General features: G+C 38.6%; 3 protein-coding genes across 12 annotated transcripts in view; all 3 read left to right on the top strand.

The window, feature by feature from the left end:
- LOC127533983 (nuclear factor 7, brain-like) overlaps positions 1-27,235 on the top strand; it is a 187,299-nt gene that overhangs the window by 74,006 nt on the left and 86,058 nt on the right. The window lies entirely within an intron of this gene.
- Positions 1-27,235, top strand: part of LOC127533977 (nuclear factor 7, brain-like) — a 192,361-nt gene that overhangs the window by 85,918 nt on the left and 79,208 nt on the right. The window lies entirely within an intron of this gene.
- Positions 1-27,235, top strand: part of LOC127533978 (nuclear factor 7, brain-like) — a 104,386-nt gene that overhangs the window by 48,606 nt on the left and 28,545 nt on the right. The gene's annotated exons all lie outside the window — the stretch shown is intronic.

Here is a 27,235-nt window from a genome sequence, read left to right as displayed (position 1 = left end):
CTGTTTCTTGTATGTACATGTCTTGTTTTATAACCTTATTCTTTATTATTTGTGTATACTTGGCATACTTAACAGCTATATCCCACACATATTTGTATATATAAAATAAGGTATAGTGCATCCTCACCTGAAAATGCTTAGTTATTGTTATCTCTGTCATGCCAACCCTTATACATTGAATTATGTGTCCTGGTTTTTTTTTTGTTTGTTTATTTTGTTTGTTCTTTTGTGTGTTTTTTTTTTTTGGGGGGGGGGGGGGTTCCTTGTTTCATTATAAAAAAAAGTGGAAATATGTATTGTAAGCATCTTGTCATTATGAGCGTGTACATTTCCAAATAAAAAAAAAGACACAAGATGACTAAATTGAGACACAAAGATACAAAATGACCGAAAGGAGCCATGGGGGAATAGGGAAAAGCACACAAAAGAAGCAGCAATGGTGGTATAGTGGTGAGCATAGCTGTCTTCCAAGCAGTTGACCTGGGTTTGATTCCTGGCTATTGTAGGATGTGTCCAAGAATCTTGTGTTAACTCAATTCCTACCTCATCAAAGCAACACACAAAGCTGGCATCCAAAATGAACAGAAATACACAAAAGAGGCAAAATAACTGAACTTGGACACAGAACTTACCAAAACTTGACACAAAATGAGCAAAGTATGGAAAAAAAAAAACACTGAGAGACAAAATGAACAATAAAAGACATGTCAAAGTAACACAAAGCGGATTGTCACTTCTTGTGGACCTAGGGGATGAGGGGAGTCACAAACATGAAGAAGATACAGAGACAGAGACAGGAAAATTGATGATGTGACATCAACAGAAGGACAGTCACTTATTCAAAAGACGATACCAACACAAAGCACGCTTCGTAAGTCCAAAGCTCTTTAACCATGAGACACTTGTCCTCAAACAGAACGTGAGACGACAACACCACATTCTGGCAGCTGATCTGGCCCACCTTTATCCATCCTCTACCCATCCCTGCTGATTGTAAGGAGCCACAGGTGCATCTAACACAAAACAAATCAAGAAATTCTCGAATGATGATGCGTTATTGAAGCTGCATCTGATCAAAATAACAAAAATAAAACACAAATGACCACAAAACGACAGTAAATCTCTGACAGACGGAAACAAAAAGCAACCATTTGTGGCTTCGTTTGTGTTCCAGCAGTCTGTCCAGAATAGAAACCCAACAGTCAGCAGGAATGAGAGCCACTCAGGATGAAGATAACGTTGAGGTTTGAACACCAGCCCGTTGTGTGTCCTCCGTTGTGCAGCACGAGGCGCTGAGCTGCTGTTAATGTGGAAATAATGGCAGCATCTGTGGACACAGGTACTGCTGTGATACGACAGAAACCGCTGCCTCATTGTTTCCTCAGACCGGAGCTCATCTCCACATCCTTCATGCTCCGGCTGCATGGAGGAATTAGATCCCATTTCAGACTCTGTCATGTTAGTTTTGCTGCATTCACATCATCATCGTCATCATCCTCGCCATCCAAACTCAGCAGCTTTGTCCTAAACCCAGAAGCGCCCGTGTGACGGCTGCATTCGCTCAGCTGGAGCTAAAATATCTAAACACAAACTTCCACAAAGAACAAATACCAGCTGGATGGATGCTAAGTGACACAAAGAGGCACAAAATGAGCAAAAAGAGACTGGAAGTGAATAGAAACGGGCATAAAATGCATAAAATAAGACACAAAATGGGCAAAAATAGACAGAAAATAACCACAAATAAACTTAAAATGACTAAGATGAGGCACAAACTGATTAACATGAGATATAAAAAAACAACTTAGAGACACAACATGATTAGAACACAGAAAAGACACAAAATTAGCAAAAATAGACACAAAACAACCATAAAGAGACAAATAACAATAATCAAGGGACATAAAATTGCTAAAATGAGACAAAAAAATTTCCTCAGATGAGATACAGGAGAGACAACATTGTCAAAATAGACAAAATGAGACAAAAAAATTACTACAAATGAGACAAAAGTGTTTCCATGACTCATTTCAGTGTTTCTATGACTCATTTCAGTGTTTCCATGACTCATTTTAGTGTTTTAATGACTCATTTCAATGTTTCTATGACTCATCTCAGTGTTTCTATGACTCATTTTAGTGTTTCTATGACTCATTTTAGTGTTTTCATGACTCATTTCAGTGTTTCTATGACTCATTTCAGTGTTTCCATGACTCATTTTAGTGTTTTAATGACTCATCTCAGTGTTTCCATGACTCATTTTAGTGTTTCTATGACTCATTTTAGTGTTTCTATGACTCATCTCAGTGTTTCTATGACTCATTTTAGTGTTTCTATGACTCATCTCAGTGTTTCTATGACTCATTTTAGTGTTTCCATGACTCATTTCAGTGTTTCTATGACTCATCTCAGTGTTTCTATGACTCATTTTAGTGTTTCTATGACTCATTTTAGTGTTTCCATGACTCATTTTAGTGTTTTAATGACTCATTTTAATGTTTCCATGACTCATCTCAGTGTTTCTATGACTCATTTTAGTGCTTTCATGACTCATTTCAGTGTTTCTATGACTCATCTCAGTGTTTCTATGACTCATTTTAGTGCTTTCATGACTCATTTCAGTGTTTCTATGACTCATCTCAGTGTTTCTATGACTCATTTTAGTGTTTTCATGACTCATTTCAGTGTTTCTATGACTCATCTCAGTGTTTCCATGACTCATCTTAGTGTTTCCATGACTCATTTTAGTGTTTGCATGACTCATCTTAGTGTTTCCATGACTCATTTTAATGTTTCCATGACTCATTTCAGCCCTGTCTTGACTCTCTGCATCAGTCAGGTGACTTTCCCTCCCTGACTATTTAAATCAGCGCCTCACAACGAAGCTGAGCTGCTGCAAGGCTGAAAACATGTGGAAGAAATGGGCGGGAACCGAGCTAATGACCGTGACTTTGATTGCCAGCCTTTGTTCTGGCTTTCGGCGGGAGAAAGCACAATTAGCGCTGCTCTGACAGTCCATCAGAGCTCCTGAAATTGGATTCCGGTCCGGAGTGGCTTTCATTAAACCCTCACTGACACAGCAATGCAGCTTATTTACTTAAGGCGGAGGCAGCGAGTGGCTGCTTCACGCCGGATTCCTGCATCACCTACTAACAGACATCAGAAAATAAGAGAGTTCATCCCCCAGAAACACCTTCTGCCTCTGAACATGTGTCGGATCTGCTTCATCTGGAGCTCTGCAGATCTGCAGCTCCATCTAGTGGAACTGAAGCTCAGCTTTTCCTCATTGAACACTGAAAAACAGACACAAAACTGCAGTGAAGCCTCGTGTGGTTGGGGTATTTCGACTCTGAGATTCTTCCTTACTGGAATCAAACTCAAAACAGTCATTAAAATGAACTAAATTGGACATAAAAATGCCACATGGAGACACGAAATGACTGAAATGAGATGCAAGAGACATAAAAATGATCAGAATTAGACATAAAATTATCAAAATTAAACAAAAATGATCAAACTAAGACACAAAATGATCAGAATTAGACATAAAATAATCAAAATTAGACACAAAATAACCAAAATTAGATATAAAATAACCAAAGCTAGAAATCAAAAAACAAAATTAGACAAAAAAAATTACCAAAATTAGACATAAAAATTAAAAGTAGGCACAAAATGACCACATTTAGACATAAAATGACCAAAACCAGACATAAAATAATTAAAATTAACACTAAAACGACCAAAATTTGACACAAAATAATCAAAATTAGACACAAAATGACCTAAATTAGACATAAAATAACCAACGTTTGACACAAAATAACCAAAAATAGACATAAAATAATCCAAAACAAATATAAAGAAACACAAAACTACCAAAATGACATTTCTCATCTTGCAGTAAAAACTTCTTCAGCCATCAACATTTGGAATAAACTTTTTAAAACCTAATGACGTACATATTTTCAGTATCTTCTGGCACCTCTTAATGCTATTAATTGTTCATATTTTATATTTATTTTGTGTTCACATGTTGTCTCTTGTTGTTTAAAATATGATAAATGAATAAACTGATTTGACGCCACTAAAAACTGCAGCAGGTTCATTTTTTGATCTGCATTCTGTAGTTATCTGATAATTATTTCTATTTTTTTTACCCTTTATTTAAGCAGGAAGTCCCTTAAGATTAAATAAAAACACATCTACAGACATTAGACGAAACTAAAGCACATTAAAACCACCGAGCTGCTAAAGACAGACAAACACATTTCCAGATCAGAGTCACTCACCTGTAGAGTTTCTGAAGGTTATTCCAGCACCACGGTGGGAAAAAAACAGCGAATTCAGGTTAAATCCATTTAGATGTGCAGGAATGACAGAAAATAACAGGTAAGAACTGAGCTAAGAGAGGAAATAAACCGGCTGTTTCCTCAGGATGAAAAAGAACCAGATCTGACACGAAACACTGACATGAGCTGAACAGAAAGAGGAGCAGCAGAAGGAAGATAAACAACAATAAATAACAACAAATAATGACAAATAATGATAAATAAAGTCCTCAAACATATCTAGTCTTCCAAAGCCTGCTGCTGAGAACCTTCATGATGCTGTCACCACCGTGCTTTACACCAAAATTAGAAACAAAATGACCAAATTTAGACACAAAATGATCAAAATTGAACACAAAGTGAGCAAAATTAGACGCGAAATGATCAAATTTAGACATGAAATGATCAAAATTAGAAACATAATCACCAAATTTAGACATTAAATAACCACTGTGTAGCAAAATGAGGTAAATTAGACAAAATCAAGCAAAAAATGACAACAAAGAAACACTAAACGACAGAAATTGAACACAAAATGAGCAAAATTAGGTACAAAATGAAAACCATTAACAACAAAAGTAAACATACAATTAGCAAAATCAGACACAAAAGAATAAAAAATAGACACAAAATGACCCGAATTAGATCCTAAATGACCAAAATTAAACACAAAATGACCAAAACTAGACACAAAATGACCAAAATTAGACACAAAATTGCTAAAACAAGAGATAAAATGATCATCATGATGCTGCCACCACCTTCTTCATCGATGGAGATGAAGTCTTTGTTGTAATGTTCAGTGTATGGTCTCCACCAAACATATCATCAAGTCTGATGGACATAAAGCTCCATCCTGCTCTCCTCAGACCAAACAACCTTCTTCCAGGTGTCTTCAGAGTCTCCACATGTCTCCTGGTGAACTCTAGTCCAGATTTAATTGGAGCTTTTTCCATCAGAGTCTTTCTCTTTGTCTCCATGAAGCTTTGACTGGTGAGGAACAGACAACAGTTGTTGGATGAACAGTTTCTAACATCTGAAGCTGGAACTCCTTCAGAGGAGTCATAGGAGTCTTGGTGGCCTTCCTCTCTAGTCTCTTTCTTCTCGGTCTCTCAGGTCTTGAGGACGTCCTGCTCAGTCAGATCTATTCATGTTCCATCTTCCTTCCATTTCTTAATGATGGATTTAAGTGGACTCCAGGAGATCTTCAGGAGCTTTAAATGTTCTTGTATCGTCCTGACTGATGCTTTTCAACAACCTTTTCTCAGAGTTTCTTGGTTCTTTGGTCTACATGGTGTAGTTCTATCCAGGAGTTCTGATCCACCAGAGAGTCGTTACAGTACAAGAGACACATTCGCTGATTGTTTGACTTTTAATTAGTTCCACTTTAAAGATGGTAAACACTGATGCAATCACTGATTTCTCATTTAATTTTCTATTTTCTTGACATTAGTTTGAAGAAATATGTTTCCATTTTGACATAAAAGACTCGTCTTTGGAACTTCCTGTCAGAAAAGCCACCAGTGACAGGTTTACTTGCGTGATTAAAGGCCGACTTCCCGCTCTGCCTAAAGCAGTGATTTGAATGCATGACACACATTTCTCAGCGCGTAACACCTCCTCCAACGAGATGATAGAATAATGAAATGTTTGGGACTCAGCCGTCGCCGTGTTGTCGTCTGAGTCGCCGTGTTTAAAATAAAAGACAGACTGCAGCTGTCGTCAGTTCCCCCGGCGTTCGGCAATCTTCAGAGCAAACAAAGCATCCGATTCTTTGACAGTTAGTTTAGTTTACAGAATCCTGATTCGCAGATCAAACACAGCTCACAGGGGACTGAACTCTGAGTTATATATAGAGCAAAGGTACAATGTCTGCTGTTTTTGTGCTGTTGTATGTGTTTTCTGTGCACAAAATGACAAAAATAATACATAAAATAACCAAAATTAGACATAAAATAACCAAAATTAGACACAAAACAATCAAAATTAGACATAAAATTATGAAAATTAGCCATAAAATAACAAAAAATAGACATAAAATAACCAAAATTAGACATAAAAGAATAAAAAATTACACATAAAAGAATCAAAACTAGACATAGAATTACCCCAATTAAACATAAAATAATGACCATAATGACCAAAGATGTAAAATGACCAAAATTGTACATAAAATAAACAAAATTAAAAATAAAATAACAATTAAACATAAAATGACTAAAATTAGACACAAAATAGCTAAATATTAAACACAAAATAAACAAAATTGGACAAAAAATTACCTAAATTAAATTAAAGGATCAAAAGTAGACACAAAATAACCGAAACTAGACAAAAAAATTACCAAAATTTGGCACAAAAGGATAATTTGACTTAAAATAACCAAAATTAGATACAAAATATTTAAAGTCAGACATTACATGACCAAAATTAGATACAAAATAACAACAATTAGACACAAAATGTTTAAATTAGACAAAAAATGACCAAATGCATGCACAAAATGACCAAAATTAGACACAAAATGTTTAAAAATAGACATAAAATTAGGAAAGCTCGGCATAAAATGACCAAAATTAGACAAAAAAAATGACCAATAATATGCACAAAATGACCAAAATTAGACACAAAATGACCAAAATTAGACACAAAACAACCACAGAGATGCACAATGACGTAAACTAGACATAAAACAACCACAAACCAACTAAACATGATGATAAAAAGACACAGAGTGTTTTCCGTACGGTTCTCAGAGCTTCTCCTTCCTGTGACGGATGCAGTCGTCTAACTTTATCAGTGTGTGTTCAGACAAACAGGGACTGTTGTGCATTAGTTTGTCTTATTTGTCATCTTGTAGTCGCAGAGACGCTCGGCTAGCGAGGCCGCCCGCCACATCCATCACATCCTGAAGATGAATCTGCCAAATTATCTGCCGGCTACATGCTTACAGCTCGCAGCCACACGTGTTCGGTAAGTACGAGAAATTAAAGCATCAATCCGAGCAGAGCCGCAGAATGACAGCTGGACTGACAGTCGGCCTTCTGGCGCTTCCCTGAATGATGACGGTGCTTAAACCTCTGCAGGTACCTGAGGAACAAAGGAAACAGCTTCTCCTGGTAGGTTTCAGCAGCTTTAAGGAGGCTGAGTTAACACTGTATTCACTGCATGTGGGAGGAAAGTTCATGTCTGGAAAGATTCCAACGTTTTCCTCATCCAAAGGGTTCATCCTCAGACTGAAAGAGGTGGAAGCTGCTGGTTGTGTTTTCTATTCGTCTCATTTTCTGCTGAGGAACCTCATGATGCCGCCACCGCCATGCTTCACATCTTGATGCAGCCACCACCATGCTTCACATCATGATACTGCCACCACCGTGCTTCATATCATGATGCTGCCACCACCGTGCTTCATATCATGATGCTGCCACCACCATGCTTCATGATGCTGCCACCACCATGCTTCATGATGCTGCCACCACCATGCTTCATGATGCTGCCACCACTGTGCTTCATATCATGATGCTGCCACCACCGTGCTTCATATCATGATGCTGCCACCACCATGCTTCATATCATGATGCTCCCACCACCATGCTTCACACCATGATGCTGCCACCACCGTGCTTCACACCATGATGCTGCCACCACCGTGCTTCACATCATGATGCTGCCACCACCATGCTTCACATCATGATACTGCCACCACCATGCTTCACACCATGATGCTGCCACCACCATGCTTCACACCATGATACTGCCACCACCGTGCTTCACACCATGATGCTGCCACCACCATGCTTCATGATGCTGCCACCACCGTGCTTCATGATGCTACCACCACCATGCTTCATGATGCTACCACCACCATGCTTCATGATGCTGCCACCACCATGCTTCATGATGTTGCCACCACCATGCTTCATGATGCTGCCACCACCATGCTTCATGATGCTGCCACCACCATGCTTCATGATGCTACCACCACCATGCTTCATGATGCTACCACCACCATGCTTCATGATGCTGCCACCACCATGCTTCATGATGTTGCCACCACCATGCTTCATGATGCTGCCACCACCATGCTTCATGATGCTGCCACCACCATGCTTCATGATGCTACCACCACCATGCTTCATGATGCTACCACCACCATGCTTCATGATGCTGCCACCACCCTGCTTCATGATGCTACCACCACCATGCTTCATGATGCTACCACCACCGTGCTTCATGATGCTGCCACCACCGTGCTTCATGATGCTGCCACCACCGTGCTTCATGATGCTGCCACCACCGTGCTTCATGATGCTGCCACCACCGTGCTTCATGATGCTGCCACCACCGTGCTTCATGATGCTGCCACCACCGTGCTTCATGATGTTGCCACCACCATGCTTCATGATGCTGCCACCACCATGCTTCATGATGCTACCACCACCATGCTTCATGATGCTGCCACCACCGTGCTTCATGATGCTACCACCACCGTGCTTCATGATGCTACCACCACCGTGCTTCATGATGCTGCCACCACCGTGCTTCATGATGCTGCCACCACCATGCTTCATGATGCTGCCACCACCATGCTTCATGATGCTACCACCACCATGCTTCATGATGCTACCACCACCATGCTTCATGATGCTACCACCACCATGCTTCATGATGCTGCCACCACCATGCTTCATGATGTTGCCACCACCATGCTTCATGATGTTGCCACCACCATGCTTCACATCATGATGCAGCCACCACCATGCCTCATATCATGACTGATTCAGGTCTCTTTCTTGTACCTCCTTCAGAGGAGTCATAGATGTCTTGGTGTCCTCCCCATCTGGTCTCTTTGTTGCTCCGTCTCAGTTTTTGAGCAGGACCAGATTTACACGTGCTATATTCCTTCCATTTCTTAATAATGGATTTAACTGGACTCCATAGATAATAAATGCAGTTTAATTTTGCTTTAATGCGGTTTCAACCTGCAGAGTTTGTTTTTCTGAGTGTAACTCTGGGCTTCGTATTTCTGGTCTTATATCCGAGGGGCTCATGCATATAATATGAGCTCTACTACTGCAGGTGTCCGTTTATGGATTTTCAAACTGAAATAATTCATAGATTCAGATTGCAGCTGCACTGTTTCCGGAGCGTCCACCGGATCCCTGCAGCTTCCAGAACAATTTAAAGTCCCTGAACAGCTCCACTCAGACATCTCCAGGGTCAAAAGGTGCCAAACTTCAGACACTGAGTTTAGCATTCATGCAAAGAGAGGCAAAGTTTTCCTGCTGGATGTTCTTCTGGAAGTCCTCAGTTGTTCCCACCAAGGCGTTCTTAGTTTGTTCTCCTGTTGTGGAGAAAAACACAAAGTCAGATTCCTCATATGTGAAAACCTACATGGTGATAACATGATTTCTGATTTTGATCAACATTTAATACAGTTTTAGGGATTTTGTGTTCTTGGAGTCATTTTTTCTCTTTTTGGCCATTTTCTGTCCCTCTGGGATCTTTTTGTGTCTCTTTGTGGTCATTTTGTGTCCTTTTGTTGTCATTTATTGTCTGTTTGCAGTCATTTTGTGTCCTTTTGTTGTCATTTATTGTCTGTTTGCAGTCATTTTGTGTCCTTTTGTTGTCATTTATTGTCTCTTTTTGGTCATTTTGTGTCCTTTTGTTGTCATTTATTGTCTCTTTTTGGTCATTTTGTGTCCTTTTGTTGTCATTTATTGCTTCTTTGTGGTCATTTTGTGTCCTTTTGTTGTCATTTATTGCTTCTTTGTGGTCACTTTGTGTCCTTTTGTTGCCATCTATTGCTTCTTTGTGGTCATTTTGTGTCCTGTTGTTGTCATTTATTGTCTTTTTGTGGTCATTTTGTGTCCTTTTGTTGTCATTTATTGTCTCTTTTTGGTCATTTTGTGTCCTTTTGTTGTCATTTATTGCTTCTTTGTGGTCATTTTGTGTCCTTTTGTTGTCATTTATTGTCTCTTTTTGGTCATTTTGTGTCTTTTTGTTGTCATTTATTGCTTCTTTGTGGTCATTTTGTGTCCTTTTGTTGTCATTTATTGTCTCTTTTTGGTCATTTTGTGTCCTTTTGTTGTCATTTATTGCTTCTTTGTGGTCATTTTGTGTCCTTTTGTTGCCATCTATTGCTTCTTTGTGGTCATTTTGTGTCCTGTTGTTGTCATTTATTGTCTTTTTGTGGTCATTTTGTGTCCTTTTGTTGTCATTTATTGTCTCTTTTTGGTCATTTTGTGTCCTTTTGTTGCCATCTATTGCTTCTTTGTGGTCATTTTGTGTCCTGTTGTTGTCATTTATTGTCTTTTTTGTGGTCATTTTGTGTCCTTTTGTTGTCATTTATTGTCTCTTTGTGGTCATTTTGTGTCCTTTTGTTGTCATTTATTGCTTCTTTGTGGTCATTTTGTGTCCTTTTGTTGTCATTTATTGTCTCTTTTTGGTCATTTTGTGTCCTTTTGTTGTCATTTATTGCTTCTTTGTGGTCATTTTGTGTCCTTTTGTTGTCATTTATTGCTTCTTTGTGGTCATTTTGCGTCTCTTTGCTGCTCTGCATCGTCATATGAACATGTATTTGAATTATAACAGAAAGCACTGATTTAGTGTGAGATTTGGGATTAAACTGGACAATCTGAAGAAGTGTGCGGCTCCTTTCCACAGTGAAACCTGATATATTCCACAGAGGGGAGTGGGCAGCGATGCTCTGTGCTCCTGGGACTCGTCTTCTTGTAAATAAATAAACAGCTTTTTATGTTTCCTGCTGCAGCACTCGGTCTCTGTGTGAATTTAAATTTGCTGCTGCTCCTCCCATCCTCTGGCTGCTGGTTTCCGGTGTTTTGGGGTTATTTTATGGTTTTAAACACACTCGCTCTTCGATCCAAAGAGAAATTTCCATCCCGTTCTGGCGTCGATCGTAGCTCACTTTTGTTGCTGTCTGTCGTCTCCTGTCAGGTTTTGTGTTTCTATAATGTCTATACTTCCTCCAAAGATCAATAAAAACTCCTAATGTGTCCCAGTGGATCACATCAGCCTGACTTGTATTGAGGATCATTTTATTTATGACGATCTGACTGTTTTCTTTGAGGTTAAATGAAAAAACGAATTTTAAAAATTCAACATAAACACCTTTAAAATTGGACTATTTTCATCCTTTTGCATATTTCAAGCAGTATTTTGTGCGATTTTTAACGTTCTCAAGCAAGAAATTTACATTTTTCTGCACAATCTGTGCATCTGTCTCCCTTAAATAATATTCTAAATGTTTTATAGCAGCTTTGAGGCGCTCCACACCTGCTTAGTGCTCCTGTTATGCACAAACACAGACTCCTTATAAACCTACCTGGCAATAACATGATTTCTGATTTTGATTACATTTTCCCTCAGATTTTGGCATTGTGTGTGTCTTTTTTGCCATTTCTGTCCCTTTGGCATCTTTGTGTGTCTCTTTATGGTCATTATTTGTGCCCTTGTTATCATTTATTACCTTTTTGTTGTCATTTTTGTCAGTTTGTGATCATTTTGTGTCCTTTTGTTGTCATTTTGTGTCTCTTTGTGGTCATTTTGTGTCATTTTGTGGTCATTTTGTGTCCTTTTGTGGTCATTTTGTGTCTCTTTGTTGCCATTTTATGTCTCCTTGTGGTCATTTTGTGTCTTTTGTGGTCATTTTGTGTCCTTTTGTGGTCATTTTGTGTCTTTTGTGGTCATTTTGTGTCCTTTTGTGGTTATTTTGTGTTCTTTTGTGGTCATGTTGTGTCCTTTTGTTGTCATTTTATGTCTCATTGTGGTCATTTTGTGTCCTTTTGTTGTCTTTTTGTGTTTCTTTATGGTCATTTTTTGCGTCTTTGTTGTCATTTATCATTCCTTTGTGGCCATTTTCTGTCTTTTTGTACCGGTTTTTATCGGTTTGTGGTAATTTTATGTCTCACTGTAGTCTTTTTGCGTCTCTATTGTCATTTTAAGTCTCTCTGAGGTCATTTTGTGTCCCTTGTGCTCATTTTGCCTCCTTTTCTTGACGGTTTGTGTCTCATTGTCGTTGTTTTGTCTTTTTGTGGCCGTTTTCTGTCCTGTTGATGTCATGTTGTGTCTCTTTTTGTCTTTCTGTCTCTTTGCCTTCATGTTCCTGTTAAATCCTGCCCAAATCCTGCCGTCTCCTCCCAGTCTTGCCCTCCACTCCATCTCTCGTGTTTATTCATGGCTTCCTCTGGCTCTGTTTACACAAACAACCCATTTAGCTGCCATATTAATATTGTGTCACATTAGCCAAAACAGCTGCATTGCTGCAAACAAATGGAGGGCGACGCAGATATTACAGCGAGCCGTGACGGAACCATAAACCTCGGAGTGATTCCATGCAGCACCTGCTCGTGTTTCATGTGTAATCATGAGCTTCAGCAGCCGCCTGCTCTGCATATACGGTTGGTAATGATGCCAGAGAGGAAGTGATGCAGGAAGCGTCCTGCAGAAAGCAGAGGAGGCAAAGTTTGGAGGAAAAGTGATGACTCTGGATGAACTTTAGCTGTCTCCAGACGCCGGTTTTTTCCGTTTTGAAGCGTAAATCATATTTTTTTGCTGAATGGATGCTTGTGTTTCTCCTGGAAATGTGATTGAATGAGTGCAGGAACGGAGCGGCTAATTATGAAAAGCTGCCGCGTCTGTGCAGCTTTTTATCATATTTGACACTTTAACAGCAGAATATCATTAAAGATGAACAGTTTGAAGCTGAATGTCTAATTAAAAAACAGAAAATGCTGCTTTTAGCCGCCTCTGCTCAGGTAAACAACACATGAAGACAAAGAAAACTCCATTTATCAGAGCAGGACAAGCTCACTGAGGCATCTTGTGTCTCTTTGTGACTCTTTTCTGTCTCTTTGACATTTTTGTGTTTCCCTTTGTTGTGTCTTTGTGATCATTTTGTGTCTACTTGGCATCTTATTGTGCACTTTTGTTGTAATTTTATGTCTCTTCGTGGTCATTTTGTATCTCTTTGGCATCATTTTCTGCTTTTTTTTTTATGGTCATTTTCTGTCTCTTTGTAGCCGTTTGGTCTCTCCTTGTTGCAATTGTGTATCCTTTTGTTGCATTTTTTTGTCTCTTCGTGGCCATTGGGTCATTCTTTGGTGTCTCTAATGTGTCATGTTGTGTCTGTTTTTAATCATGTTGTGTCTCCCTGGTGTCATTTTGTGTTTCTTTAGTGTCATTTTGTATCTCTATGTCATCTTTTTGTGTCCCTTTATTGTCATTTTTGTCTCTTCGTGGATATTTGGTGTCTCTTTTGTGTCATTTTGTGTCTGCTTTTTGTCATGTGTCTTTTCGGTGTATTTTTATAGTCATTTTGTGTCTCCTTGGCATCATTTTGCATCCTTTTGTAGTCATTTTCTTTCTCTTTGTGGCCATATAGTGTCAATTCGTGTCTCTAACTTAACATGCTGTGTCTCTTTGGTGTCATTTTGTGTCTCTTTAGTGTCTTTTTGTGACCATTTTGTGTCTAATTGGCATCACTTTGTGTCTTTATGGTCATTTTAAGCCGAGTTGGCATCTTTTTGTGCCCGTTTGTTGTCATTTTTTGTCTCTTCGTGGATGTTTGGTCTCTCTCTAGTTTAATTTTGTGTCATTTTGTGATTTTAAATCTTCATTTTGTGTCTGATTGGCATCATTTTGTCTTTTTTTGTTGTCATTTTCTGTCTCTTTGTGGCCATTAGGGATCTCCTTGGTGCCATTTTGTGTCCCTAAACTAACATGTTGTGTCTCTTTGGTGTCATTTTGTGTTTCTTTAGTGTCATTTTGTATCTCTATAGCGTCTTTTTGTGTCCCTTTACTGTCATTTTTGTCTCTTCGTGGCCGTTTGGTCTCTCTTTTGTGTCATTTTGTGTCTGTTTTTTGTCATGTGTCTCCTTGGCATCATTTTGCATCCTTTTGTAGTCATTTTCTTTCTCTTTGTGGCCATTTAGTGTCAATTCGTGTCTCTAACCTAACATGCTGTGTCTCTTTACTGTCTTTTTATCTTCATTTTGTGTCTAATTGGCATCACTTTGTGTCTTTATGGTCATTTTGAGCCTAATTGGCATCTTTTTGTGCCTGTTTGTTGTCATTTTTTGTCTCTTCGTGGATGTTTTGTCTCTCTCTATTTTAATTTTGTGTCATTTTGTGTCTAATTGGCATCATTTAGAGTCCTTTTGTTGTCATTTTCTGTCTGTTTATGGCCATTAGGTCTCTCTTTGGTGCCATTTTGTGTCCCTAACCTGACATGTTGTGTCTCTTTGGTGTCATTTTGTGTCTCCTTTGCATAATTTTGTCTTGTTTGTTGTCATTTTCTCTCTCTTTGCGGCCATTTAGTGTCAATTCGTGTCTCTAGTCTAACATGCTGTGTCTCTTTGTTGTCATTTTGTGTCAGTTTGGGGTCATTATGTGTATCTTTGGCATCATTTACTGTCCTTTTCTTGTCATTTTTGTGTCTCTTTGTGGCTGTTTGGTCTCTCTTTCGTGTCATTTTGTGTCTACACCAAACATAGAGTACTTTTAGAGGAAATACTACAGTTTCAGCCTCACAGAAAGCACCAGTAACTCCAGAGAGCAGCACTTCTTTAAAAGTTTCATTTTTGCATTTCCTTCCACCCAGGGTTCATTATTTCTTACATATTTTTTTTCCAGGAGCTATTTGCGTTCCCTCTTTCCTGAAAAATAAACGAAGGAATCGTCTCTGACGCAGATCACACGCCCTCCAAACAGAAACAATCGCGGCCGCTCCAATTACGAGCAGAGCTGATTTGCTGCATGTGTCGGGCCCCGGAGGAAGAAGACGCCGTTATTACCTCCATCGTTTTAATTATGCATCGCTTAGCTGCAGAAACAAGCCACAGCTCCCGGAACAAACATCTCATCGCGTCGTCAGCGCGTTGAAAGCAGAAAAGCTCAGAAAAACGTCGACCTGTGGTGCCTCTGAACAAACATCACGTCTCGTATTAGCGGGTGTTCTGTCACCGAGTCCAGCGAGCATAAAGGAAACCAGAGGAAAAACAAATCTCACGTCATTATTAGGTCCAGGAAAGCAGCAGCAACATAATATTAATCAATCACAGGAGAGCTGGAACGCTGCAACCCACAATTATCTTCATTAAGGACCTTTATTTTCCTTCATAACTGATTGACTTTTGATTGATCCGGCACCTAAAATGTCAAAAACAACACGTCAAAACGTTCAGATGTCCTTATTTATCTGTCAGACGGTTAAAAACAAACAGAAAAGTAAACTAAAAAATTCAACAAGTTAAGAGCGCTACTCCTCATTAGTGCATAGAAACACACACAAACACCAAAGGCAGCTTCAAAAACACAGAAAATCAGAAATACGTTGAATTAATACATAAAATCCAACCCCAGAGGAATCAGGTGTCATTTCCTGCCAGTCTCTTCTCATTCTGTTTCTCTTTGTCGTCATTTGTGTCTCTTTGTTGTCATTTTTTTGTCCTTTTATGGTCATTTTGAGTCTCCTTGTTGTCATTTTTTTGTCCTTTTATGGTCATTTTGTGTCTCCTTCGCATAATTTTGTGACAACTGTGGTTATTTTATGTCCTTTTGTTGTCATTTTGTGTCTCCTTGTGGTCATTTTGTGCCTCTTTAGGGTCATTATTTGTGTCTTTGTTGCCATATATTGTTTCTTTGCGTTCATTTTGTGCCAGTTTATCTCAGTTTGTGGTAATTTTGTGCTTTCTTGTTGTCTTTTTGTGTCTCTTTGTTGTCCTTTTGTGTCTCTTTATGGTTATTTTGTGTCATTTTCTTCGCATTTTGTGCCTCTTTGTGGTCATTATTTGTGTCTTTGTTGCCATTTATTGTTTCTTTACGAGAAGTTGGTTGAAGTTTAATTCAATCTGAAATAACAAAATATCATAAATTAATCAGAGGGAGTGCAGGTGCACCAGTGTGAACAATGCACTCTAAATATTACACGGGTTAAAATGAAAAGTGTTCTTTTATTCAGGAACAAAGGGTTCATTGTTGGGATTCGGAGCACAAACTGCCCTTTGAAAGAAGCTGTCACCTCAAAGATGTTAACTGGAAACTAAAAAAAAGAAAAGATGTTTGTGAAGCTAGTAAAAAAAATAAACTATTTATTCCTTTTTCTGTCACTGCAGCTGTCAAGTGAAGGCTTTAAATGCCAGAAAAACCACAAAAAAAAACCTATACCAGTTCCTACTAATCAGTTTATTAACTCACAGCTGATTGCACTGCATTCTTCCAGCTGTAAACTTCACAGATGTTTTGCATTTTGGACCATTTGCTGGAAAGCGAGGAGGCCACTCTGGAAATGTGCCGCTGGAGCCTGTGGAGCAGCTGCCATTACTTTCCATTACTAGCCATCAGATAGCACGATTAGTCTTGTTTATAATGTGTTATTGGTGGGCATCAAACTGTTTAACTCCTCCTCCTTCTACAGGAATGAAAGCTAAAACATCGGACACAGCGGTCGTGGCTTGGGTCTTTTCGGCCAAAACTACACAAACGCTGCTCTTGATATTTTTCTGCCTGCGACTTCTTTTTCTTTCCTAACATGAAATCAAGTTTAAAGTTTGTCATTTTGGGTTTAGCGGACGGTGTTTGACATGTTTGCACAACAGGACTTGTAGGGAGTTCTGCAGGAGCGCTGGGAGCAGAGCATCACTGCACAACCAGACCAAAAAAATAATTAATATCAACACAAACCTACACTGCAAAAACTCCAAACCTCACCAAGTCTATTTGTCTTGTTTTCAGTCAAAATGTCTCATCCCACTTGATTTAAGATAAATTCACTAATGTGACATTTCAGCAAGACAGAGGGACTTGTTCTAAGACAACGCATCTTAAATATCTTGTTAAGTCAAAGAATCTTGAAATTATCTTGTCTTAACCCTCGTGTTGTCCTGCAGGTCAAATTGACGGGTTTTAAAATTTAAAAATGTTGGAAAAAAATAAACATTTTCACAGTGAAAACTTTCACATTTTCTAAATTTTTTGGGAAATTTTTGAACATTTTTTGGTGGAAAAAAGAAATTTAACAAAAACTGTTTCAGAAAAAAAAAAATCAACCAATGATTTTTTTTCTGAATGTTCTTAAAGAAAACACAAAAGTTTTTACTGATATATATGTAGTCACTTTAGATATTTTTAGGATTTTTTTGGAAGATTTTTATTAATTTTTAAAAAACATTTATGATTTTTTATTTTTTTATTTTTAATTTTTATTTCTTGCCAAATTTGGGATTTTTTTTTTTTAAAAATTAAGGGAAACTTTTTCAGGAATTTTCTTCCTGAAGGTTTTGCAAATTTTTATAAATCGGGGAATTTTTTGCTGAATTTTTTTTTTTTTCAGACAAAGAAAGAATATTTTTTGTTGCCGTAAATGAGGACAACAGGAGGGTTACGACACCTAAGCTTTACAGTCCTGGTAAAATAAAGCTTAAACTAGCTAATTTTAAAATCTCAATATTCTAAATATCCTATCTTATTTCAAGAAATCTGACCAAGCCATTTTTCACTTGTTCTATTGGCAGATTTTTTCACTTATTTCAAAGTAAAAGTTCATTGAAATCAGTATTTTTTTTTCTTGTTTTGAGAGTGCCATCTATTTCAGTGTAAGCCTGATTCTTTGTCTACCTATGCTGCCACACAGGTGTTTCAAAGGGAGAGCACAACCTGTGATGGGAAGCTTGCTAACGATGTCCTTAACCACTAATCGGAAGCGTTATCAAGCCAGTGGAGCATTTTTTTCCGTGCTGATTTTCCTGTTTTAGCCCACACCACAAATGATTTAGGGAACAAAAGCGACACTATTACAGATGCTAATGGGATTTAAAAAATGCTGTTGGAGTCCCATTTAGCGCATTTTAAGTACATAAGCTCCTAATGGAAGTCATTACCTGTCACAAAAGTCTTTGTCATGGTGACCCTTTGCTAGCTAAACCCCACAATGTTCTTTGGTTGCTAGCATTTTTAAAATAGATGCACAAACCAAAGCCCAATCCAAAGGGAGAGCACAGTTTGTACCAGGAAACTAGCTAATAATATCCTCAACCACTAATCGGAAGCATCATCAAGCAATAATCGACAGCACAAATCTAACACAGTGGACATTTTCCCCGTTCTACTTATACTGTTCTACTCCACACTCAAATGATTCAGATTTTAAAAAGTACTCTTACAGTTGTTCTCAGTTCATTTTAGACACATAAACACTTAAAGAAGGTCATTAGGCATCACAGAAGTCGTTGTCATGGTGCCCCTTTAACAGGGAAGGAGGCCAAATTTAAATCAGGAATGTCTTTGGTTTTTAAAGGTGTTGACTCCAAATATTGAGGGCTCACTGAGTAAGTAATACACATATTACAATTTTTTTTTTTAAAAAGTTTAAGAGGCAACTTAAAAATCTAAATAAATGACATCAAAAACATCTTTTTTGAGCTGGGAAATGAAATGATAAAAACTTTTCATTACAAAGATATTGCAAGAAAACGACCAGATCATTGTTGACCCACTTATGCGTCTAATGGTAAAAAAAAAAAAAAAAAGGTACTACAACCTACAAACCAACACTAATAGACTAAACACTGGAAACGATAAAAAAAGAAACCCTAAAAATATGTTAAAAGGTTCTAAAAAAAACCCCCACAAAAACAAGCACTAAAAATGCAAGAAGAGACAATGAGCAAATATTAAAAATCTACAAGTGAAAAAAATTACAAGAGACACTAAAAAACACAAAAGAACTACAAGAGGTAAAACTACAAAGAACTACAAATTGAATGTTCAAAACTACAAAAAAACAGTAAAGACTACAAAGAAACACTAAAGACTATAAAGAGACAAGCAAAAACTATGAAAGGATGCTAAGAAACTATGTAGAAAGACTAGAAAACCTACAAAACAACAACACATACTTTAAAACTACAAAGAAAAATGAAGAAAACTACAAACCGGCAGTGAGAACTACAAGGATGTGAGAATAACTACAGAGACACTGAGAAACTGTTTGAGAACACCAAAAAAACTACGTAAAGATGTAAAAGTACAAGAAGATTGTGGAAATCTACAAAAAAAATGTAAAAACTACTAAGAAACACACAACGACTGGAAAGAAACATGAAAGAAACCATAAAGAGACAAGTAAAAACTACGAATGGATGCTAAGAATGTATGCAGAACGACTACAGAGAAACTAATACAATTACAAAGAGATGATAAAAACTACAGACGTTCCTTAACCCTTAAAAAGCCGGCACCGAGTATACTCTGTTCACACTTACTCGTACACACAGCCGAAACCGAACATTCTCGGCTCGCTAATTAACATAAAATATGCACACACCCGTATGTTTAAGTCGACCAATGGTAAGATGTAAACATTGGCCCCAAATTTGCTTATTTCAAATGATAAAGTCGTCTTATAACGAAGCCGCAATTACGAAGCTTTTTTCGGGGCCGTGTACCGTAATAACACGACCGAAATTCACAATGGCAAACGTCTACGACAACGCAACCTCGCAAGACTTGATCGATATTTTTATGGATTAGGTGGTTTCAGTATATGTACTTCTCCAGAAACATGGCTTTGTAAGGCTTAAGAGTTGAGAAAGTCGTTTCTGAAAGTCGCCCCGTTTCTTAAAATTAGATTCAATGACACTATGACAGCCCGATTTTTACTCTATTTTACTTTGAAAAGATGCGTTGAAACATTTCACTCTTTATCTGTTTTCTAACAGCTGGACCTCTGTTGGCCTTTAAAGTAAACCTCAGTCAACCTTTGGTCCTTTTCTGGATCTGGACAAGTTTGAGCAAACTTTGAGCCCAGACAGTCCGTCCAGAGTGGAGGACTTAACGCTCCTCTCGTCTAAAGTATTCCATTCACCACCTGAAGTGTCTTTTTTCTTGCTGTCAGGTATCAGAGAGAGGCTGTGACACCGCTGTCAGGGACTCATCTGAATAAATGATTCATGGCGACGGGGTGAAAAGCTGCTCAGACTTTACTCAACACCGGCAGTGATGCAACGCTGCCAGGATCAAATCGGATTTCGAACGTTTGAGGGCGGAGGGAGACGAAAGTGATGGGTGGAGGCTCACGGTGGGAGTTAATGAGAAAGAGACAAAGTTCTATTCGCCCAAAACACATTTAATTTCAGCCCCAGTACATCCATCCAGAGCCACAGTTTAACTCTGTCAGGAGGAAAGCACACTCTTGTCTTAAGTTGTTGAAACGTCATTTATATTGTTAAAAACGTTCGCCATCAATAACACAAACTGCACCCAACAGGCGGACAGATATATGGAGCAGAGTGACTCAGGTGTTTCCTCACCACAGCTAAAGGAAATAAAATGCTCCTGTTGGGGATTTTATCGGGCCGATGCTTCACGCTGTTGGGTTTTAGGAGACACCCAGAAGCTTCAGTAAATATGAGACGGCTGACACAGGCATGGTGTAGAACCCAAAAAAGACGATATTTATGGAGATACCCCAACCAGTGAAGGTATTTTATGAACTAGTTAGCATCAGTTTGAAAGGGAGAACATGATTTGTGACAGGAAGCTAGCTAATAACGTCCTTAACCACTAATCAGATCAAGCAGTAGTTGCTCTCAGCTGAATTTAAACAACAACTCTAACTGGATGTCATTAACTGTCTCAGACGTTTTTGTCATGGTGCTCCTTTACTTGCTAAATCCCACAATGCTCTCTGCTGTACTTTTTTTTTTTTTAAATAGATACATAAACCTCAGCCCAATCCAAAGGAGAGCAGGATTTTGTGAGAGGGCACTAGCTGGAGGTCATTAACTGTCATCAAAGTCTTTGTCATGGTGCCCCATTACTTGCTAAACTCCACAATGCTCTCGGCTTGTCAACATTAAAAAAAAACAGATTATATCAGCACAAACCTAAGCCTGATTCTTTGTTTACCTATGCTGCCACATAGGTGTTTAAAAGGGAGACCATGATTAGTGGCAGGAAGCTAGCTAATAATGTCCTTAACCACTTATCAGATCAAGCAATAGTCACTCTCTGTTGTTACACTGGTTTTGTAAAGAGAGAGAACGATCTGTGACAGGAAACTAGCTAATAATTGTCATAACCACTAATATCAGAAGCACTATCAAACAAAATTGATCACACAAATCAATAAAAGTGGATGATTCTTCTGTGCTGAAAGGATAAAAAATGGTTTTCGAGTCACTCTCAGCTTATTTTAAGTCCATAAACTCTTACTGGAGGTCATTAACCATCACAGAAGTCTTTGTCATGGTGTCCCTTTGCTAGCTAAACCCTACAATGTCAGCACAAACCTACCCCTGACTCTTTGTTTCCAGTATTTTCTTCAAGTATTGCAGAGCTACTCGGCTGTCAAGCATATGCGCTGGATTGATTTGAAGAACTTTAATCTACATGCATGTTACTTATCCTGGAAATCGGCATCGGAGTCTGAAATGACTCAGACTGGATTTGAGGGGAAAAAACGTGATCGAAACATCCCCAGTTCGAGTAAACACGGAAACATAATAACAGGAAGGAAGAACAAGATGGGGGTGAATGAACTCTTCAGCCACAAAACTCCTTTTTTCTGGATAAAGTATGTAAAAATATGCATTGAGGCCGGTCAGAGGGGAACGTGAAGCTCCTCCGCTCGCCTCAAACATCTACTGTTGTCCGATCACACGGCAGAATTAGCCGATAAGGAGGAGAACTGAGGGACGGAGGCAGCAGAGGAGGAGGTTTTCTGGGTTGTGTTCAAGGGAGATTTGTGTTCTCTCTTAGAGGGGAAAACAAACAGATTTATCACTCCAACGCCGCCGCAGCTTCAGGTTTGTCCGTCTTTCTTGCTGCTGCTAACACGCCGTCCTGCCTCCTCCTCCCGCGTCGCTCGGCTCTTACACAAATGTTTCCGTGCTCCAGAACGCATCAATATTCAGGGAGCAGGCTGAGAGGCCGGCGCATGAATTTAAATGTCAAGTGCACTCGAGTAGGCAGCTGGCTCTGCACATTCCTGCTGCCCGCGCTCACTTCTCTGCTGGCTGCTGATTTGTATGAGAGTGTTGTGGGGAAGGTGTACCGACAGACTCCCGTCCCATCGCAATTTGTTTCCCTCGGTTTGTCTCCGACTTCCTCCCGCCTCATTTTCTTTTCTGAACCATTCCTCCCATCCTGCGGCTCGGCGAGAAGCTGCCGATCGAAGTCCTGTCATGAAGTTTATCTGCGGCGGACGCCTCCAAAGGGGTTTAATTTACCCCCAAAACTTAGTAGAAGTCTGTATAATCGTAGGTTTGGATTCTTTAGGGGATGTAGAGGATGGATCTGCCTTAATGTTTACAACTTGTACATTTGTTCCCTGAATACAACACAAAAGTACTGCACAGAGTCCTACAAACAATCACTGTCACCCTGGATGTGTTTCTGTTTTCTGATAATTCACCAGATAAAACTTTAAAAAGTGCATTCTGGGTGAACTTTCAAGGCTCATATCAGCATGGTGGTTGGTCAGAACAAGTTAGATACAATGAAAGGATCATTTTTAACCTATATTTTGATCATTTTTGAGACGTTGTCACTTTGGACAAAAATCGAGTCATTTAGGAGAGGTTTCTGATCATTTTGGGTGAGTTTTGGGACTATTTTGGCATCTTTGGACCCATTTTGCTCAATTTTTGAGTCATTCTGAACAAGTTTAGGGGATAAAAGTGCATTCTGGGTAAACTTTCACGGCTCATGTCAGCCATTTGGTCACTTTTGACTATTTTGGGTCATTTTTGAGGAGTTTTTGTCATTTTGGGCAAATATATAGTAATTAAGGAGACCTTTCTGATCATTTTGGGGGTATTTTGGACATTTTTGCACAATTTTGGAGTCATTCTGGCAATGAAAGGATCACTGTTTTCAACTAAACTTTGATAATTTTGACAGTTTCAGGTCATTTTGGGGAGGTTTTTTTGTCATCTTGAGCCTAAATCGAGTAATTTAGGAGACGTTTCTGATCATTTTGGGTCGGTTTTGGGATCATTCTGGATGTCATTTGACTCATTTTGCGCAATTTTTGAGTCATTCTCGAAAAGTTTAAGGGCAAAGAGATGCATTTCTGGTAAACTTTCAAGGCTCATATGAGCCTGTGTGACGGATTGTTGGTCAGAACAAACTCTACATAATGAAAGGATCATTTACACCTGCTTTTGGTACCAGGATTATCTTATAGATGTAATTGACTGTGGAAAAACTATTTTTTAATATAGTCAGATAAATTTAAACCATCCCTACAGCATTCCAGCTACAGCTCTTTTTATACAAGTCTTAAAATATTAATCATGAGCTCGAGCAAACACAGAATCTGTTGTAGTAAATGTAAATATCCCCACCGCACACATTTGAATAATATTTTAATCAGTTATTTCTGAAATGTACATGAAATCCAAAAGCGTTCCCAAAACACAGACGTGTGTTTGAGATGCTCTGAATGTGCAGAAATCTCTAATAAATCACTTTAAAGGAGTGAATTTATCTTTGATGTGAAAAGGTGCCACATTTAAAGAGGTTATGACAAAAGTGTATGTGTCGGCAGAGATCATTTCAAATATAAAAAAAGCAGATCAACAGATGAATAGATCCTGAAATAAAACAGAACGCCTTTATAGGTTACACCATTACAGTTCATTATATTCTGAACTGTCATCCGGTGCATTTTCACCATAAACTGATGCAGCAAAACTCACCACAATGTTTGAATTAAAGTGTTCGATGCTTTAAGTTTCCAGAGGAAGGAAGCTCAGACCTGCTGCTTGTTGTGTTGCTCCCAGTGATCGATGAAACTTTTGCCTCTGGGGAATAATTACAACTCGATGGAACTAAACCAGACTAAATAACAACCAAAGTACTTTAAAATTCAATACCACTGAAGGTCGCATCAAAACACCTCTGGCTGCCGTTCAAAAAGCTTCAGCTTCTCTCTCAGATGTCTTTAGATACATTAGGATCCCACCATACTATGTCCAACACACAGTTTATTGAATTTTACAGCCAGCATGCTTTTTTAGAGTGTGAGCTAAAACACCAACAGTGTCATTAACTGTGTGATCCAATCAGATGTCAGTGTTGCTCCATAAAGCTCAGCAGGTTTCAATTCTGCTTCAATGCAAAAACAACCATCTGCTGATGATTTTGAGGTTTTTCTGAAGAATATGGAGGTAATCCTCCTTCTTCATTATTCCATTTAGCCACAGAGCATGATACTGCTACTACCATAATTGATGATAGGTTTGGTGCTCTTTGGGTTAAAAGACCCGCTTAACACAGTCTGAAACCAGTCCTAAACCAATCCTTAAAAAGTGCTAAAACCAGGAACAAAATCAACCCTAAACCAGTCCTAAAAAATGTTCAGAACCAGTCAGAACACAGTCTGAAACCAGTCCTAAACCAATCCTTAAAAAGTGCTAAAACCAGGAACAAAATCAACCCTAAACCAGTCCTAAAAAAATGTTCAGAACCAGTCAGAACACAGTCTGAAACCAGTCCTAAACCAAAACTGAAACCAGTTTTTGAAACAGTCCAGAACCAGTCCTAAAAAAACAAAACAAAAAAAAACAAACAAAACATAACAACAAAAAACAACAACAAAAAACAGACCAGCATCAAATCTAAACTACTACTAAAAACCAAAACTGAAAACAGTTTCAGAAACAGTCTGAAGCCGGTCCTAAAAAAGTCAAAAGCCAATACAAAGTCCGGGCCCAAACCTAAACCACTCCTAAAGTCCAAGACTAACCCAAGACAGTCTGAAACCAGTCCTAAAAAGGTCTAAAACAGGACCAAAATTCGTCCTAAACCAGTCCAAAAAAATGTTCACAACCAGTCAGAATACAGTCTGAAACCAGCCCAGAAGCACTTTTAGAAAGCCCCAGGGCGTGATACTGCCACCACCATGCTTGATGGTAGGTTTGGTGTTCTTGACATTAAAGGCCTCACTTTCAGCTTCTGGAGAAAAACATACATTTCATACTTTAATTAGATGATTTTGGGATCTGAAGCTGCTTTGAAATGTCTCCAAATGACTTTCCTGACTTGTTCAAGTCAACAATTTGCCTTTTAAGACTATTGCTGAGCTCCTCAGACTTTTCCACTGTAGTGTTTGAGTCTAATGAGTGGATCTAATGGGTTCTATTTAAACTGGATCAGAGGAGTCAGCAGCTGTAGTCGACTGTAATCACTGACAAGAAGTTTAGAGGTCATGGCACCAAGAAAATCTGATTACCACAGCTTTCTACATCGTCAGAACTGATAATTCAGTTATGTATATTTTTGACCCATTAGGTTTGTCACATTTGCAGAAGACTTTTAATAGAATCAATCATTTTTGTTGTTTTTTTTGTGACAAGATGTGTTTTAATGATTCCGTCATAGAAAACTCAGAATTTTAGTCTGTACATCAAAATAATAACAATCCTTAACATTACGACTCCTGTTTCTCTGCTTCCTGGTTTGATGACTTGTAGCGGTTTGTCTTTCCAGTGTGAGATTTGTGAACGTCTTCTTGATTGAAGCGCTGCACTGCAGGTATCAATCAAACCCAGAAGGAGCAACAGCAGGAGGTGGACCTGCCTCTTTCTTCACAGCATGGTAAAAAAAACCATTGGTTCAACTTTAATCAAGGAGGCTGAAAACCCTTTTCTCTCTGATGGTGAACACACAAACACACTCAGTGATGGTCGAGTTCAGCTTCATTCATCACGAGTCCTTCTGAGGAAAATCTGCAGCCATTAACCTCTCTTCTCATCAGGACCAAATCAGCCTCCAAGGCTTCAGGAGCTCAGCCAGGAAACACTCACTGCTGATGTTCAGGCTCCTTGCTGCTTCAAATCTTTACATCTTTTCAGCTGAACAGAAAGGCTTTATTTTACTCTCTGTTCACCGTAGCCGAAAACAAATATCGCAAATATCTAAACAGATGTGGACGGGCAGGATGTTGAATATTTTATTTTCTTCTATGCTTCTGAGTCGATAAAGTTATTTAAAATTTAAAAACCAGCAATTATATCTTAAAATCTAAATCAGTGCAGAGAAGCCTGTATCAGCTAAATGTGGTCTCAAGTGCCTGTTTGGAAACGAGCGCCGGCATCAGCGATCGCTTCATTTTCTTCTCCATATATTTACATAAAATCCAGGTCTCTGGCCAAACATTTACCAGCAGTTAGTTCTCTAAATCATCACCACATAAAACTGAGATGCAAAACATAAAGAAAACAGCAAGGAAGAGCAGCCAGAGACCTTTACTGGTATTTAGATGGAGTCAGATCACATTTTAATGCAGATTCACTCAAGTTCTTGGAGGATTTCCATGTTATGCTGCTTCCATCTTTTGCTTCTGAGTATTTGAACACAATAATATAGTTTTTAGACTTTTCCTTCGATTTTACGAGTTACTAGTGATGTTTTTTCAGTTAAAGCATTAAGATGAAGCACTGATCAGTTGAGATAATCAAAAATAATATAAATGAACACAATCCAACATTAGCATTAACTTGCTAGTCAAGTTAGCAAGCTAACAGAGTATAAATCTGATGAACATCACAGACATCACAGGATGTCTCAATGACTAGCTGGCTAACAATTTACATATCTACTTATCCTCATAGATTTATTATGCTCTTAGCTTGCTAACTGTAACATTAGCATTTACTTGCAAATGAAGTTAGCAAGCTAACAGCACAATTTTAAAGACATATCATTGTACCACTTTGAATAGTAAATGCTAATTGTCTAGCTAGCTACATGTCAAACACCCTTCCACGTAGATTAATTGTGCTCTTAGCTGGCTACCTACACCATTAGCAATAACTTACTAATGAGGTGAGCAAGCTAACAGCACTAATTAAATGAAATCTTAGGATGACTTCAAGTAG

The sequence above is a fragment of the Acanthochromis polyacanthus genome, chromosome 5, assembly GCF_021347895.1.
Source record: "Acanthochromis polyacanthus isolate Apoly-LR-REF ecotype Palm Island chromosome 5, KAUST_Apoly_ChrSc, whole genome shotgun sequence".
NCBI classification, from domain to species: domain Eukaryota; kingdom Metazoa; phylum Chordata; class Actinopteri; family Pomacentridae; genus Acanthochromis; species Acanthochromis polyacanthus.
This window is presented reverse-complemented; position numbering and strand designations above follow the sequence as displayed.